This window comes from Lacerta agilis, chromosome 13 (assembly GCF_009819535.1).
Source record: "Lacerta agilis isolate rLacAgi1 chromosome 13, rLacAgi1.pri, whole genome shotgun sequence".
NCBI classification, from domain to species: domain Eukaryota; kingdom Metazoa; phylum Chordata; class Lepidosauria; order Squamata; family Lacertidae; genus Lacerta; species Lacerta agilis.
Window position 1 is genome coordinate 36,007,827 of NC_046324.1, and position 15,250 is coordinate 36,023,076.

General features: G+C 46.2%; 1 protein-coding gene across 2 annotated transcripts in view; it reads left to right on the forward strand.

The window, feature by feature from the left end:
• The window catches only part of NTN3 (netrin 3), a 109,072-nt gene that overhangs the window by 54,462 nt on the left and 39,360 nt on the right, over positions 1–15,250 (forward strand). The window lies entirely within an intron of this gene.

Sequence of the window (15,250 nt, forward strand, 5' to 3'; positions counted from 1 at the left end):
GCTTCTTCCATGCATCACCAGCTTTTAACCCACAGTATAGCTTATCCCTGGGTTAATGTGTATCCACCGCAATTAGCATTTCTTTTCTTCATTCAGGCTTCTCAGCATCCTCTTTCAAAATATATATATTTATGGAATGCTTGTTAGAACAGCTGAAAGGTGCACTCTAACCACTACACTACACTGGCTCTCAAGGATGGTTTTGCACTCTGGGATCTTCCGGACTGGCAGGTGTATTCTGCAGCATGCAGTTGGGACAATTATAGTGCATTAGTGGTGGGTTTATACTAGGCTGTCCACAGATGATGATGATGATGATGATGATGATGATTAGCTACCCTTCATCTGAAGTTATCGTATTATTGCAATGTGATAAAGAGGAGTACTCTTTTCTGTTGCCCTAAATGCATTGAGATGTGATTGAACATGTTTATAGGACTCTCATTCGGGCTTTAGACCTGGTTTTGGAACAGAAATTGCCACAGTCACCCCCTGCTGAAAGAGAGATTGGGGACTGCAGCCCCATTGCTCCTCTTGGACATCCCAGTGGCCTTTTGATACCATCAGCCATGCCCTCCTTGTGCCTAGCACGGGAGGTGTGGGTCCTGCATTGTGCTAGCTTCTGTCTATACTCGGATGGATGAATGTTTCTCAGCACCTTGCAATTTACACTACAGTGGTACCTCGGTTTATGAATTTAATCCGTTCTGGAAGTCCGTTCTTAAACCAAAACCGTTCTTAAACCGAGGCACGCTTTCCCTAATGAGGCCTCCTGCTGCTGGTGCACACCCACCGTTCTTATTCCGTTCTTAGACTGAGGTAAAGTTCTCAAACCAAGACACTATTTCTGGTTTTGTGGAGTTTGTAAACCAAATTGTTCTTAAACCAGACTGTTCTTAAACTGAGGTACCACTGTACAGGGTTCCTCGGAGCTCTGTTTTGGCTCCCACACTATTGAATATCTACATGAAACCACTGGCAGAGGTTCTTCAGAGGTGTAGCCTGAGGTGTCACCAATACACAGATGACACCCAGATCTACATCTCCCTTTCATCTCACTTAGGTGAGGCCCTTGGCACAGTAAAGGACTGGATGAGGACCAATAAACTGGGACTCAGTCCAAGCAGGACAGGTATTATTAATGGATGGTTCATCTGCCCAGTTAGGCAATGTTCAGCTTGCTCTGAAAGGAGCTTGCATTCTCCCAAAACCAGCAGGCTCACGGTTTGGAATCTTCTATCATGATTGGTTTGAGGCTCAGGTGGCCTTGGTGGCTCAGATGATTTTTTATCAGGCTCAGCCGATAGGTAGATCTACGAACTACAACCTCTCCATGCAACAGTTATGCACGATCTAGCAAGCACCTGGTAGTATTATTGCATGGGTTATACATGAGGTTCCTTTGAAAATGGACTTGAAAGCTCAACTGGTTCATGGGGATTGGTAAATACAGTGGAAGCTGGCCCATTGGAATGAACGAGGCACTGCCCCACCAGCCTCATTCTGGCCTCTGCCAGCCCCCACTTGCCTGCCTTCTTTCTCAACCAGTCCAGGGGGTGGCACAGGCTGTATCAACTTCCTCCTCCTTAGTCTCAGTATTGGCCTTCTAGAACTCAGTAAGGAGGAGGCAGATGGGGTCAACACTAGAATTATTTGGCTCTTCCACTCTGCCTCTCATTGGCTCTGACTCCACCTACTGTTGGTCTCCCTGCCAACTTCCCTACCAGTCCCACTGGGCACCAGTGTGGTGAAGGGGGCGACTTTCTGGTGCTGTCTCCCTATTTGTGGAATGCCATCCACAGAGATGCTGGCCTGGTGCCCACTCTATGGGCTTTTAGGGGTGAGGCGGAGATCTTTGTACACTTCCAGGCCTTCTAATTTACAACAGGAATTTTGGCATTTTAAAACTCTAGCACCAATTTATTTCCCCCTTGCTGTTATTATTCTGCTTTTAAATTGATTTTATGCTGTTGTGGTTGCACTGACTTTTATGTGTCAATTTGCATTGTTTATAGCTTTTTCAATTGTTTTCATTTTTTATTATATATTGTTTTGTATTTTTAATGACTTTATAAACTGCCAGAGGATTGTGTTAATGGGTGGTATAGCAATATAATTAAATAATATTTAATAAACTGAAAAGCTAATATTATGTCCTCTTAAAAAATATCAAAAGTTTCCCAGCACCAATAAGAAGGGGAACTGAAATATTTAATTTAGGGGCAGGGTGGGGTGAGGGAGGAAATTCAGTAAAGCACTCTATTGGTGTAATCCTGTGGATATTTACTCTTTCAGTGGGACTTGCTCCTTAGGAAGTATGTTAGGATTCCAACCATATAGTGCAATGATGTGCATACCTATTAAAACAAGTTCAAAACTTTACACAGAACTATTTTTTTATTAAAATACTTGTAATACCATATCAATAGCCTGCACTCCGTTAGCGTTATTGAAACTTAGACAACATAAAAGCACTGAAGATGGTTAACCTCCTCATTTAACATAATTACAATTTTGATTCAGAGATTTGACTGCCATTGCACCCATCCCAGATGACCAACTTGACTTGTCTTGTGTTCATTCATTATGTTACTAATTAATTATATGAGCGTCACATTTCTAAAAATAGAGGGGGGGGGGGAAATTCCATGGAAAAAGAGTGCAATGGTTCTGACAACAATTTTCCAACCCACATCACTGCTGTCAGAGCCGGGCCATGTGCAGCTGGACCAGGAAGCAGACTTGGGGCACGTGTTCTCCAACTCAAAAGTCCTTATATGAGCCAAGAGTGTTTCCGGCGAGACAGTTTCCTCTCTTCACTGTCACAATGAGGTGGCTGAGATTCCACAGCTTGTTAGTCCATGTCTCTCTTTCAGTGTTTATGTTTACTATGAATGGCCAAAGTGGTGCCCAACATCTGGAGGGCCACAGGTTAGTCACCCATAAGCTCTGCTCTGCATATGAACAAGCTCTCTTGCATTGCTGGAAGGACCCTGACTAGTATCAAACCTCCAGCAGGTGGGAAAGAAGCATTAATTCTCCCCCTGCCCCCAGAAATCCTTCCTCCCTGAAGCTGCTATTTGCACCCAGAGGGACACTTCCATTAATGCCAGTTAATGCCCTGGAGGAAGTGGCCAGTTTTCATCAGGATGATGGCTGCAAGGTATGTGTATTAAATTTTCCCTCTTCAACCTGTTGCAGTCCACAAAAAGTTCCATATGAATAAAGCATTTTTAAAAAATTGGGGGAACAGCAGTGAAGCAAGTGAGCGGTTAGAGGGTTTTTTGTTTTGTTTTGTTTGCTCTCAGCATGCATAGGGAGGGAGCAATGATGGCTGATGCTCACGTTTTCTGTTTGCATTTTCAGTCTCGCACTCTGCATTTTTTCTTGTCTCCCAAGTCAAAACGTGAATTTTCAACATTCAAAGCACGACTGTATGCAAAAGAGCATTTCAGTCATAGGCTGTTGTTTTTAAATGCTCTTAGTGTATAAGCATGGACCCTTAAGTTGGTTTTTGTAGGATTGGGGTGGGTGGTGCGGCGGCGTTATTTTTGCAGTAACCAAATATATTTTAGTTTATGGATGTTTTGCACCTGGAAGAAATTCTCTGGCAGGTCATAACAGTCTGTAGCTGAGACGCACCCTGGGCCAAAAGGAGCCGCACACTTTCTCTTTGAAGAAGTGCCTTGCGCTGGCTGCACTGGAAACCCCTTTCCCTCTCTGCCTGATTGCATTACCTAGAAAAATCCTGACCTGCCCTCGGGGTTTAGATGGAACGTGGATGATGCAGCAAGGAGAAACTTCACAGTTTTAACAAGCGCCTCATAAAGCTGAAGGCAGAGCTGGCAGACGGCATGTAGCAGGGGTCTGGCACAGCCAGGGGAGCGAGCCAAGCCTCCCAGCCAGGTCATTAGGAAATAGGGAGCTAATCATTTTTAATCACCCAAGCAGCTGAGTTGGCAAGGCGTCCCATTCATGTGTGCCTTGCTTCTACACTGTCCCGTCTCCCCATAGCCTGAAGAGTTCACACTCTTTCCCCAAAGCAACCGTGTGCTTTTTGTAGCCTCACCATGGCAGCTGCGTTGGAAACAAGCAGGTTTTGACATTCCAGGAGCTGCCTGGAATATTGGGTGATGGGTTATGAAAAGCAGGGTGGGTGATGTCTCCAGGAAGCTGAGTCTCCAGCAGGAAATTGCCACAGGGAAGGGTGGAATATGGCAGTCCAACACATGAGCTGCTTGAGTACAGATGGTCAAATCTGCTGATTCCAGATTCTCCTTTTTCTAGTCTTGGTTCTCTGCATTTCTGCATCAGTCTGCAAACTTTTTTGATGTGGCACCCCCATTGGCACCCCACCTGCCCCCATCACCTCTATTGCTAGCAGAGAAGCTGGTGCCGATTTGTGCCAATTTCTAGCAAGATCTCCCTGAAATCGCAGGAGAGACCTTGCACAATTTTGGTGAGCTATCACTAGAAATCGGGGCAATCTCACCCAGAAAATCAGTGCTGATGCTGGCGGAGATGGCGCAGGCCGTACGGGCAGGGCAGAATGAGGTGAAATGGGACATGCCACCCCTGCTTGCACTCCGCCTACAGTTCAAGCCCTGGCTCAGAGTGAGCTCCTGATAATTCCTTTGAAGTTGATTCAACTGACATCATGCGCTTGACCTGCCTGGGACAGGTGGGGAGAGTTTTGGCTATGGCCTACCAGGTGAATCCAGTGTCTGATCCCAACTGCAGGAGGGGTTAAGCAGGTGGTCCTTCTCAGCCCTACCTGGAGGCGGTGGCTAATGCAGGAACCTTTTGTAACAAAGGCATATGCTCTACCATGGAAATGTGTCCTTTCTCCATTTGGTTTTGCCACGGCCTTTCAACTTATGGTAACAAGGATTCAGGTTTTTCACTGGTGGTGCCAATGTTGTGGAATGGCCTCCCTGATGAAAGATGAGAAGCCCCATCAATGTTGTCAGTGTTTCTTAACCATTTTAATTCTCATACTTTTAATTAATTAAGGATATTTTATTGCCCAAATGGATTTTTTTATTGGTTATTTTAATTAGGTAAACTACTGAGAAGCCATTTTGGCAAACAAGCACTATATAAACTAATAAATTATCATTAATTGATTAGTTAGTTAATTTGGGATGAAACAGATTTTCCTGAGATTTCAGAGAACTCTTAAGAAAAGAAACCCAGGTTTACCTCTCCCTGCTGAGACTTCTCGGAACAAACCTGGAGGAAGTAAGCCCATTCTGAGCGAAGATGAAGAGAAGTCTTTGGACATGATGCCTCCTCTCAAGGATGAAGAAGAAATTCAATTTGGTTCTCATTTAAAAGTGAACAGTGGCGTAGCAAGGGAGGGGCGATGGGGCTGGACACCCCGGGTTCCAGGGGAGGGGAGTGGCACTCGGCGGTCCCTCCCGCCACTCCCCAAGCCGAGCCCCACCGCCCAGCACCCTGTCCGTGCTGCTTTACGGACGCCTAGGGCAGCCCCACAAGCCACTGCTCACCCGGTGGCTCCCTTGGTCACCGCGGGAGCAGCAGCCCCAGTAAGCGGTGGCTCGTGGGGCTGCCCTGGCCGTCTATAAAGCAGCATGGACAGGGCAGCCCCACAAGCTGCCGCTCACTCGGCGGCTCGCTCCGTCGCCGCGGGAGCAGCAGCGCCGGTGCGAATGGACTGCGCATGCATTTCCGCGCATGTGCAGTCCGTCCTGACATGTGTCGTGGCGTCAGGACACACACGTCAGGACACCCCCGCCCCCCAGGGGGGTGCCTCCGCACAGCGTTTGCTGCCCTGGGTGGCCAAGAGGCTTCCTCCGCCCCTGAAAGTGAACCCTCCTAATTTGCATTCTCCAAACAATTTGCAAACCGAAACAAAGACACCCTTTGAGAGTCGCCCTTCTTCAAATTTTGCAATGCAGCTCTCCAGCCAAGTAATGTGTACAAAAAACCCATATGCTAGGTGCATAAAAATGCATATATTCATGAACATAACATACAAAAATGCACTGTATGGGGAAGGTACTCTGCAAATATGAGTATATTGGGCAAAATTGAGTACAAAATCTGTATGTTTAGAGAGATTTGCATGGAAATGCTGATGAATTTTCATGAGGACTAAACAAAAAACAAAAAAACCCGAAACGCACAAACTGATGTGAGGAATTGAATTTAAGATTGGGAGAATGAGAAACAGAGAAAGTGGAACTCACAGAATTGCTCATTCCTACTTCCTCTCACCCACCCACCCCTTTGAACCCACCCTACTTAGGAGAGAAAGAGGGAGATGCATAGCTATCTACTTGCAAAGAGGATTTTTCGCCCCCTCCCCTGACTCCTCCATTTTCCCTGACTGCTTGGGCAATGCTGCCATAGCCATTGTGCTTTCAACCTAGTTTTTCATTCCCACTTTCTTCATCATTGAGGTCTAATCTCAGCTGGGCAGTTACGCCGGGCATCTTCCTACTATCCGCAGGCACCCGGACCAACCATTGCGAAGCCCAGCCTGCTGTGCTGATCCCCCTTCCTTCAACCCGCCGTGTTTCCTGGAGAGCAGCTGGGAGGGAGACATGTGCCCTGAATCTTGCAACCCAGCACAAAAGTGGCAGGGCAGGCGGTGAACTTGTCAGCTTGCGGTTTCTCGAAAAAACCCTGAGTCATTTCCTCTGTGGGGCTGGGAAGGGAGTTGCTGGAAGCCTGGAACCACGGCGGCTGTGAAATTTCCCCTTCCCTCTTTCCCTTCCTCTGCTTGCACTTTCTCTCTCCCCACCCCCCTCTCTCACACACACCTTTCAGAGGCTCAGTCCTCTCCCCAGTGCTTTTTACCATCTACATGAAGCCACTGGGAGAGATCACCAGGGGGTTTGGGCTAAGTGTTCAGCAGTATGGGGATGATACCCAGCTCTACCTTTCCTTCAAATCGGAACCAGTGAAGGCAGTGTGAGTGGTTGGCAGATGGACGGTGGCTAACTGAGACTGAATCCTGACAAGACAAAAGTACTGTCTTTGGGGGACAGCGGGTGGGTTGTTGTGAGGGAGTCCCTGGTCCTGAATGGGGTCACCGTGCCCCTGAAGGACCAGGTGCGCAGACCGAGAGTCATTTTGGACTCACAGCTGTCCATGGAGGCGCAGGTCAATTCCGTGTCCAGGGCAGCTGTCTACCAGCTCCACCTGTTACGGAGAACATGCCAGAGTGGTGCATGTTCTAGTTGTCTCCCGCTTGGACTACTGCAATGTGCTCTACGTGGGGCTACCTTTGAAGATGACCCGGAAACTACAATTAATCCAGAATGTGGCAGCTAGACTGGTGACTGGGAGTGGCTGATGGGACCATATAACACTGGTCCGAAATGACCTTGGCTCCTAGTATGTTTCCGAGCACAATTCAAAGTGTTGGTGCTGACCTTTAAAACCCTAAATGACCTCGGTCCTGTATACCTGAAGGAGCATCTCCACCCCCATCGCTCAAGCTGGACACTGAGCTCCTCCTCCAAGGGTCTTCTGCTGGTTCCCTCACTGCAAGAAGTAAAGTTACAGGGAACCAGGCAGAAGGCATTTTCAGTCATGGCACCCTCCCTGTGGAACGCCATCCCTTCAGATGTCAAGGAGATAAAGAACTACACAACTTTTAGAAGACATCTGAAGGCAGTCCTGTATTGGGAGGTTTTTAATGTTTGATGTTTTTATTACGTTTTTAGATATGCTGTAAGCCTCCCACAGTGCCTGGGGAAACCCAGCCAGATGGGTGGGGTATAAATAAAGTAGTAGTAGTAGTAGTAGTAGCTTCCCACTTCATTCACCAACCCCTCCCATCCGCTGCTTTTGTGTACTGGAGGCTGGTCCTATTAGAGCAAATGGGGCAGTGCAGCACCCAGTTATACTATGGAACTCACACCCAAAGGAAACAGTGAGGGCCACCAACTTGGATGGCTTTAAAAGAGGATTGGACAAATTCATGGATCATAAGGCTACCATGATGGCTATGCTCTGCCTTCATGGTTGGAAGCAGTAATGCTTCTGGGAGCCACAGGACGGAGGAGTGATCTTGGGTGTGCTTGCAGGTTTCCCACAGGTACCTGGTTGGCCACTGCAAGAACAGGATTCTGGACTAGGTGGGCCATTGGCCTGATCCAACAGGCTTTTCTTATGCTCTTAGTCCCCACCTGCCTGCCTCCTTGCAACAAGTCTAGTGGGTGGCACTGCCTATCTCTATCAGCTTCCTTCTCCGTCTCAGTGTTGCCCTTGTACAACTTCACAATGTGGAGAAAAGTAGAACTAGTTGTCTTTGCCTGCCTTTGTCTCTGGCTCCACCTACTGTTGGGCTCCCTGCCTTTCACCCCACCAGTCTTAATGGATGCCAACCACTGCTGCTTTTACGTACTTGGTTTACCCGCAGGTAAATAGTGGATATGGATGGATAAATCAGTCAATTTTGGTTTCACTCAAATTCTCATTTTCCCAGTTCACTCCATTTCTGCATCTGTTTGAATTTTTTGTGTGTACTAGTGAAAACTCCTAACTATTTTAGTGTATGTTTGCCCTCATTGCTTAATGCAATTTTGCCAAATATTTTTCAATGAACTTCCCCTAATGTAATGCATTTTTGTCTGTTGCTTGCACTAATATTTGCATTCCTCTATTGTACACATTCTTCTATAAACCTTCATCTAATATGCACATTTTTCTACTCAAAGTTCAGAAAAGTGTCCATTTTTTAAAAGATAGCTGCATCCCAGTTTGTGTGTTGTTTCAGGAAGTGCAGATTAGGTACTTCTAATTTCAGCCTGATCCCTGGAAGCGGGAAGGGAATGGAATTGGGTTGCAGGCAGCAAAGTGTCAACTTGAGAGACACAGAAGTCAGAGTAGTGGTACCTGGTTAGGATGGCCACTGACATGTTAACCCTGCCTCCCCCCCCAAAAAAAACAGGACAAAGGCGAGTGTAGATTTGCATAAAATGTACATGTGCTTATTTATATGTGTAGAAATCATTGCTATGATTGAACAGAAATGCAATGCATTCTACCATATTGGAGAACATGACTGTGACCAGGCACCTGTGTCTGCCTGCTCAGTCAGCTGTCCAGGTACTCATGATGGATGGGCAGCTTCAAGGTACCTGCAGCTCTCACTTCTTAGGATTCTTTATCTTTAAACCAGATTTGACCCAGACAGCCCTTCAAACAGAGAATGGTCCTCTGCCTTCTGGCAGATCAAGACCCTAGTACTGCGGCTCCCAGGCTTCCTGGGTGTCTGCCTTGGTGGTTCCAAGTCTGCCTGAGGTTCTGGAGAGACAACCGGGCAATCTGCAAGGAATTAGTTCAAACAAGCTATCTCTTTCTTATCTGCTATTGATAATTTGGGAGCAGGCCAAAGTTATTATCAAGCATCCCCCCCGGTTATTGAGTCTGCCACATTTCGACTCCAGCAATGGGATGTCTTATCTATATTGGCTATCTGTTCTCAAATATAGGCAGTCTTTTCCCTTGGCACGGTTTAACATTTTGCCTTCTAAGCTTTTAGAAGGCGGATATAACAGCATCGCAGCAAATGATAGATGCTGGTGGAGGTGGAGACAGCCCCATGTCTTCTTTTTAACTGTTCTTTTTACCAGGAGGCTAGAGAAGTTCTCATATACGGCCTTACATGATTGTTTTTTCCTGGGCTTCAAAATGCATGGAGACGATTGTGCTCCAGTATTTTAATTATGGAGCAAGTCAACAACATGTAGAGATATTGCTTAAAGTCCCGTTTAAAGCCTGTGGCCCTCCAGATGTTGCTGGACTCCAAGCACCCATCAGCCCCACCCAACGAACAGCCAATGGTCGGTGATAATGGGAGTTGGAGTCCAACAACATATAGAAGGCCCCAGGTCCCCTACCTGGCTTAGGCCATCTACGATTGCCTCATGCAGCACGAAGTTAAACCATGGAATTGACTTCCAAAGCAGGGAGTGAAGAAAGTATGGCAATTAGCTTTGGTAGAAAAAAATTGACTAACAAATTGACTTAAGTTTCTGAAAAGTTTGAAACGAAAGGGCACATTTGCAGTGGATTGGTATACCTTTATTATGCGTACGGCTAAAGGGGGATGCAGCAGAACCTCCTTTACTCCTTTATGGCTAGTGTACTTTTAAGCTGCAATGTGTTCATTCATTTGAGTAAGTGACTGGAATTGTGTTGTTCTGGTAGTGCTGACTTCACAATAATCTGTAATCTCATCTACTGGAAAGCGGGTGGGGTGATTTGGTTTGCTTCACTTTTTTGGTGATTTGTAGCACAATAAAACAATAAAAATAGGGGCAGGGGAAAGACGATTAGACAAATTCCTTGAGGACAATGCTACCAATGGCTACAAGTGACTAGATATAAGATGCTGGGCTGGGTATCTCATTGGCTTTACCCAGCAGAGCTCTTATTGCGTTCTTCCTGGATGTGGGTTAGTCAGATACATTCTGGTCCCAGCAGTTTTCTGAATCAGTTATTTACCTTCCCACCCCCCATCTTTTTGGCACCACTGTAGCCAGGCGCAGTGGAAACAGAAGCTCTTGTCTCTTAGCTTATGTTCTTTGCTCGGGATTTAGGAGTCTTCCTAAGAGAGATCCTCTTTATCCTATGCCACACACGCACACGCAAGCTGCTGTTTGTGGGGAGGGGTGGCGGTGTCAAGGAATCCAGTCAGGGAGACTTCAGGGCTGTCTGTGCAGGAATATAGTCAAAGGGAAGGAGACTGGGCACATTCCCACCCACCCACTCACTCCCCCAGCCCGACTCTGGCAGCCGTTCAGTCTTCTTTCCTTTGCAAGGAGAGCACCAAGAGACGCTCCCCCCACCCTCCCTTCCTCAGATGAAAATATATTCTGGTTTCGAACTCTCTAATCTCTATCGCTGAAGCAGCAGCCAGGCGTCTGTCGAGGCAAGTCCTTCCTTTGAGATCTTCCCAGAATGTAAATGCAGAGCATTAGGAAGTTACGAAGCATCTCAATTAAGAGGTGATACGACTGTGATGGATGGCCAAACCACAAACCAAGGCGGGAGAGTGGTGTTTCGGTTGCCACTGTTTCTCTACCAGGATAAGCCAATCCTGTAGCCCTGGGTGACCGCTCGTCACCTGCCTACAGAACCAGAGAAAGATGTTGGTGCCCCCTGCCCTGTTTAGCTCTTTTCTCTGTGGATCTCCAGCATTGCTCTTCATGAGCCCCTGGGTGCTGGCAACGGTGCTGCTCGCTATTTTGTGGAAGCCTCAATAGAGACCTGAAGGTGAAGAAGTGATTAGAATCTGTAAACACAGCACATAGGTGGTGCTGTCAGTCTTGCTGCCCAGAAGGCTGCATTGTCCCCGCAAGAAAGATTGGGAGGTTCAGAGGAGCCTCAATGGGGATCCCTCAAGAGCAAGGATGAGCAACCTTTTGGGATTTGAGACCCATATCCTATTAGACCACCGGCTTTACTGAAAGGAATTCCATACAACCAACAGGTCTTCTTCTGTCGATATAGCATTGAAAGTGTTGAACATATTTTACCATACTGCTTATAGTATAAGGACATTTGTTCCTTATTCGTCACACCTATTTTAATCAAATTCCCAGGCGCACTAGATAATTTTTACACTTCCTTCCTTTTGTCAGACTCCACCAATGAAATCATCATCAATGTGGCAAAGTTCCGCGCCATCAGCATGCATTATTTGGAGATTAAACCTCTCTACCAACCACACTAGCATTCAAAAATTCATACAAGTGTGATTGTGCGATAACACACATCCTAGTTTCTTTGTCATGCTGTTAATCCCTAACTGTCTTTTGACTGTAAACTGTAAAATGGGATCTGCTTGACTGTATTCTAGTGACCAATCTGAGAGAGTAACCTTAAAGATCAAGTTATTCCCTTGGAGGCAGAATGGTCAGGAGCCAGTGTGGTGTAGTGGTTAGAGTGTTGGACCAAGACCCAGGAGACCAGGGTTCAAATTCCCACTCAGTTATGAAGCTCATTGGGCGACCTTGAACCAGTCACTGTCTGGCAGCCCAACCCAATGAGCTTGAGTTGTTGTGAGGGTAAAAAGGGGAGGTGGAAAAGCACGTGTGAAGCTACCTTGATGGAAACTTGAAATCAAAATCTAATAAACACTAGTGGTGACAAATGGGGCTAAATCAAAAGTGGATCTCATAAACGGGTCTTTCACTCTTGGCCAAACAAGAAAGATTCAAGTCTGATAGCAAAGGGGCAATATTGCTGCCAGAGAATTATTATTATTATTATTTATTCAATTTATATACTGCCCTAAACCTGGAGAAAATGGACATCCCCATCCCCACCCTGACTTGGTAAATAATAATAATAATAATAATAATAATAATAATAATAATAATAATACCTTTATTGTCATTGTACAACTATGTACAATGAAATTAAACGAGCCTCCCTCCTCCCCCAAACACTCAATCTCTCATCGAACAACACACCACCTCATAAGTCAATTTTGCTATGTTATTTTCCATTTAACAGCCTAACAGCCCACGGATAGAAGCAATGTTTTTTAGCCTGTTGGTACAGCTGATACATACTTCTATATCTCCTGCCCAAGGGTAGAAGATTAAAGAGGCGATGGCTGGGGTGTGAGTCATCCCTGAGTTTTTTTCTCACTCTCCTAAGGCAACGATCCCTTGCGATGTCATCTAGCGGACTCAAGGGACAGCTCATGATATCATGTGCTGTATTCATCACCCTCTGTAGAAACTTTCTGTCCGTGGTTGTCAGGCCAGCATACCACACTATGGAAGGACACTTTCTGTTGTGGACCAGTAAAAGGAGTTCATCAATTGTTGTTTAACATTATTCTTTCGCAAGACCCTGAGGAAATGGAGTTGGGCCTTTCTGACCACCTGAGTTATGTTGATTTTCCAAGTGAGGTCCTCACTAAGGTAAACTCCCAGGAATTTAAAGGAGGAGACTCTCTTCACACAGCCGACCCCACCCCACCCCCAATATACAACGGGGCAAGTTCCCCTCTCTTCCTCTGGAAGTCCAACACCATCTCCTTTGTCTTACTAATATTTAGGTGCAAGTTATCTAACTAGGATGCTTGCCAGGTCTATGTAAAGTGCTTTGAGGACCGCTTCCATTGTCTTCTTATGGTCCATGCTACTGCTGCAGATGGGGTCGTAGTGATCCCCTGCTTCACCTCAGATGGTGTTTTGTAGGAGTAAAGGGGGAGAAAAATGGTTGCCTGTTTTATACATTTGCATAAACTGCTCATCAACCAAATGGCTCCCAGGATACTGAGTATATTTTAATCCTTGTCCGATCCTTGCAGGTTCAGTTTGTTAGGCGAAGATCAGAGAAGCCATACTAGCTGAAATTTCTTGATGTTGAGCAACTATTAAAGGAACCAAAGGCTCTTTCCAATTTACATAAATGTAAATAGTTGTGCAAATAAAGGGGGGCAACTGGATTTGTATGGGCAAGAAGGCACCAGGGCTTGTGTTTTGATTTGTTCTTAATGCCATTAATGTCTTTCTCAAATGGTAGCTCTAATGCATTTTCTGTGCTAGAGCCAGGAGCTCAATCTACTCTGAAGATAGTTCCAAAATGTTCTTTTCTACAAGCTTTCTATAATCACACACCCAAAGCGCAGGCAGCATCCCATTCAGCACTTGTACAGCATCCCAAGGATTTCTGGGAGGCAAAGGCCATATTAAAGTTGACAGGCTAATGCCTCTAATGATCCCTCTGCCAGCGGATAAAGTATGAAGTGAACTTGATAATATGGAAAAGCAGGGCATATGGAAAACACAGGAGAAATGCTCAGGGTGGGTTAATTGAACGGTTGTAACTGAAAAGCCAACTAAGGCACGTCTCAATATTAATCCCCATAATTTAAGCAAAGCCATAAAAAGTGCACAGTACCCAATGAAAGCCAGGGAAGCAGCAGCAGCTAAGCTCTTAGAAGTAAAAATATCCTCCCTTCGAGGGGCAAGGGCAGGCTCTTTGGCAAATGAAACGTGATGATTTAAGGTCTGTGCTGGCAACTGAATGGCTTCATCCAAGGTATTGCTGTTATGGGGCATGTCCAGAGGCAGAGCTGTTTACCCAGTCTAGACCTGTGTTCCTATGATCCACATGCATGGAGAGCTCTAACCTAGGTTGGGTCTCCACTAGAGATGTAAGATGGCATCGTTTTCAGTTACACTCACTGTTTGCTGCATGCAGCCCTGTTTCCATTCTGCTGCAGTTCATCTTCTGCCAAAACTGACAATCTTTGTCCCTCTGTTCCTGTATGGCAAAATTAAGTAGCTTATGTAATTAATTATATATTATAGGGGGTTACACTAGATAACCCTTGGCGTCCCTTCCAACTCTATAATTCTGTGATTCTGTGTTGCCATTACTTATTCCACCCCATTCATTTCACTGCAAAGGAAACACAATGCAAATGTGGTGGGGACATAATCAGTTATATATTGATTGTGGACTGAAAACAAAAGCAACACATACTGATTGTATTTGCTTGCTTGATTTCCATTCTATTGACCTTCAGAGACACACCGCCTGTTATGGTAGTGCATGGTCATGATAGCCTTTTCCTCCACAAATTTGTCTAATTCTTCTTTAAAAGAACCCAATTCAGCATCCGTCACCACATGCATTGTAGCAAATCCAGTAGATCCACTACACCGGCTTTCCAGCAGGTGAGTTGGCATTCCTTACTGGGAGGGAGAAGGGTGAGAACAAGCAAGTCAGTACGGTGCAAATGCACTGGCAGAGCCAGACCTTCCCATCCCACTAAGCAACAGTGACCCACTTGCCACAAAGCTAGTTGTCAGGGAACTGTCCTCACTCTCCCCGGCGCAAGACAGGGTGGTGGAAGGGCTCTCGGGATGTTACAGAGATCCTTGACCCCACCTGACCAGCAGCACTTCTTCCTCTAGCAGGGGAAACAGCAACGTCTCCAGCAGGGAGGGGCAGGCAGTTCCGTGCCTTCGGAGCAGAGGCTCTGGGGATGCTGGAGAGACCCTGCACTCCCCTCACTCAGCGGGCAGGGAGGGAGACACGCCAGTTCCGGCACCCCAAATGCGTAGAGGGATGAAACATAGAGAAGGGGGGGGCGGAGATTTGGGATTCCAAAATTCTTATGTTGGGGTCCCAGCCGGAAGGGGCCACTCCCGGATTCTGCGAGTGATACAGACATGTACTTGTAGCTCTGCACTGTAAATAGTATGCACAATAAACCTGTTAAAAGACAGGTCGGAGTCTT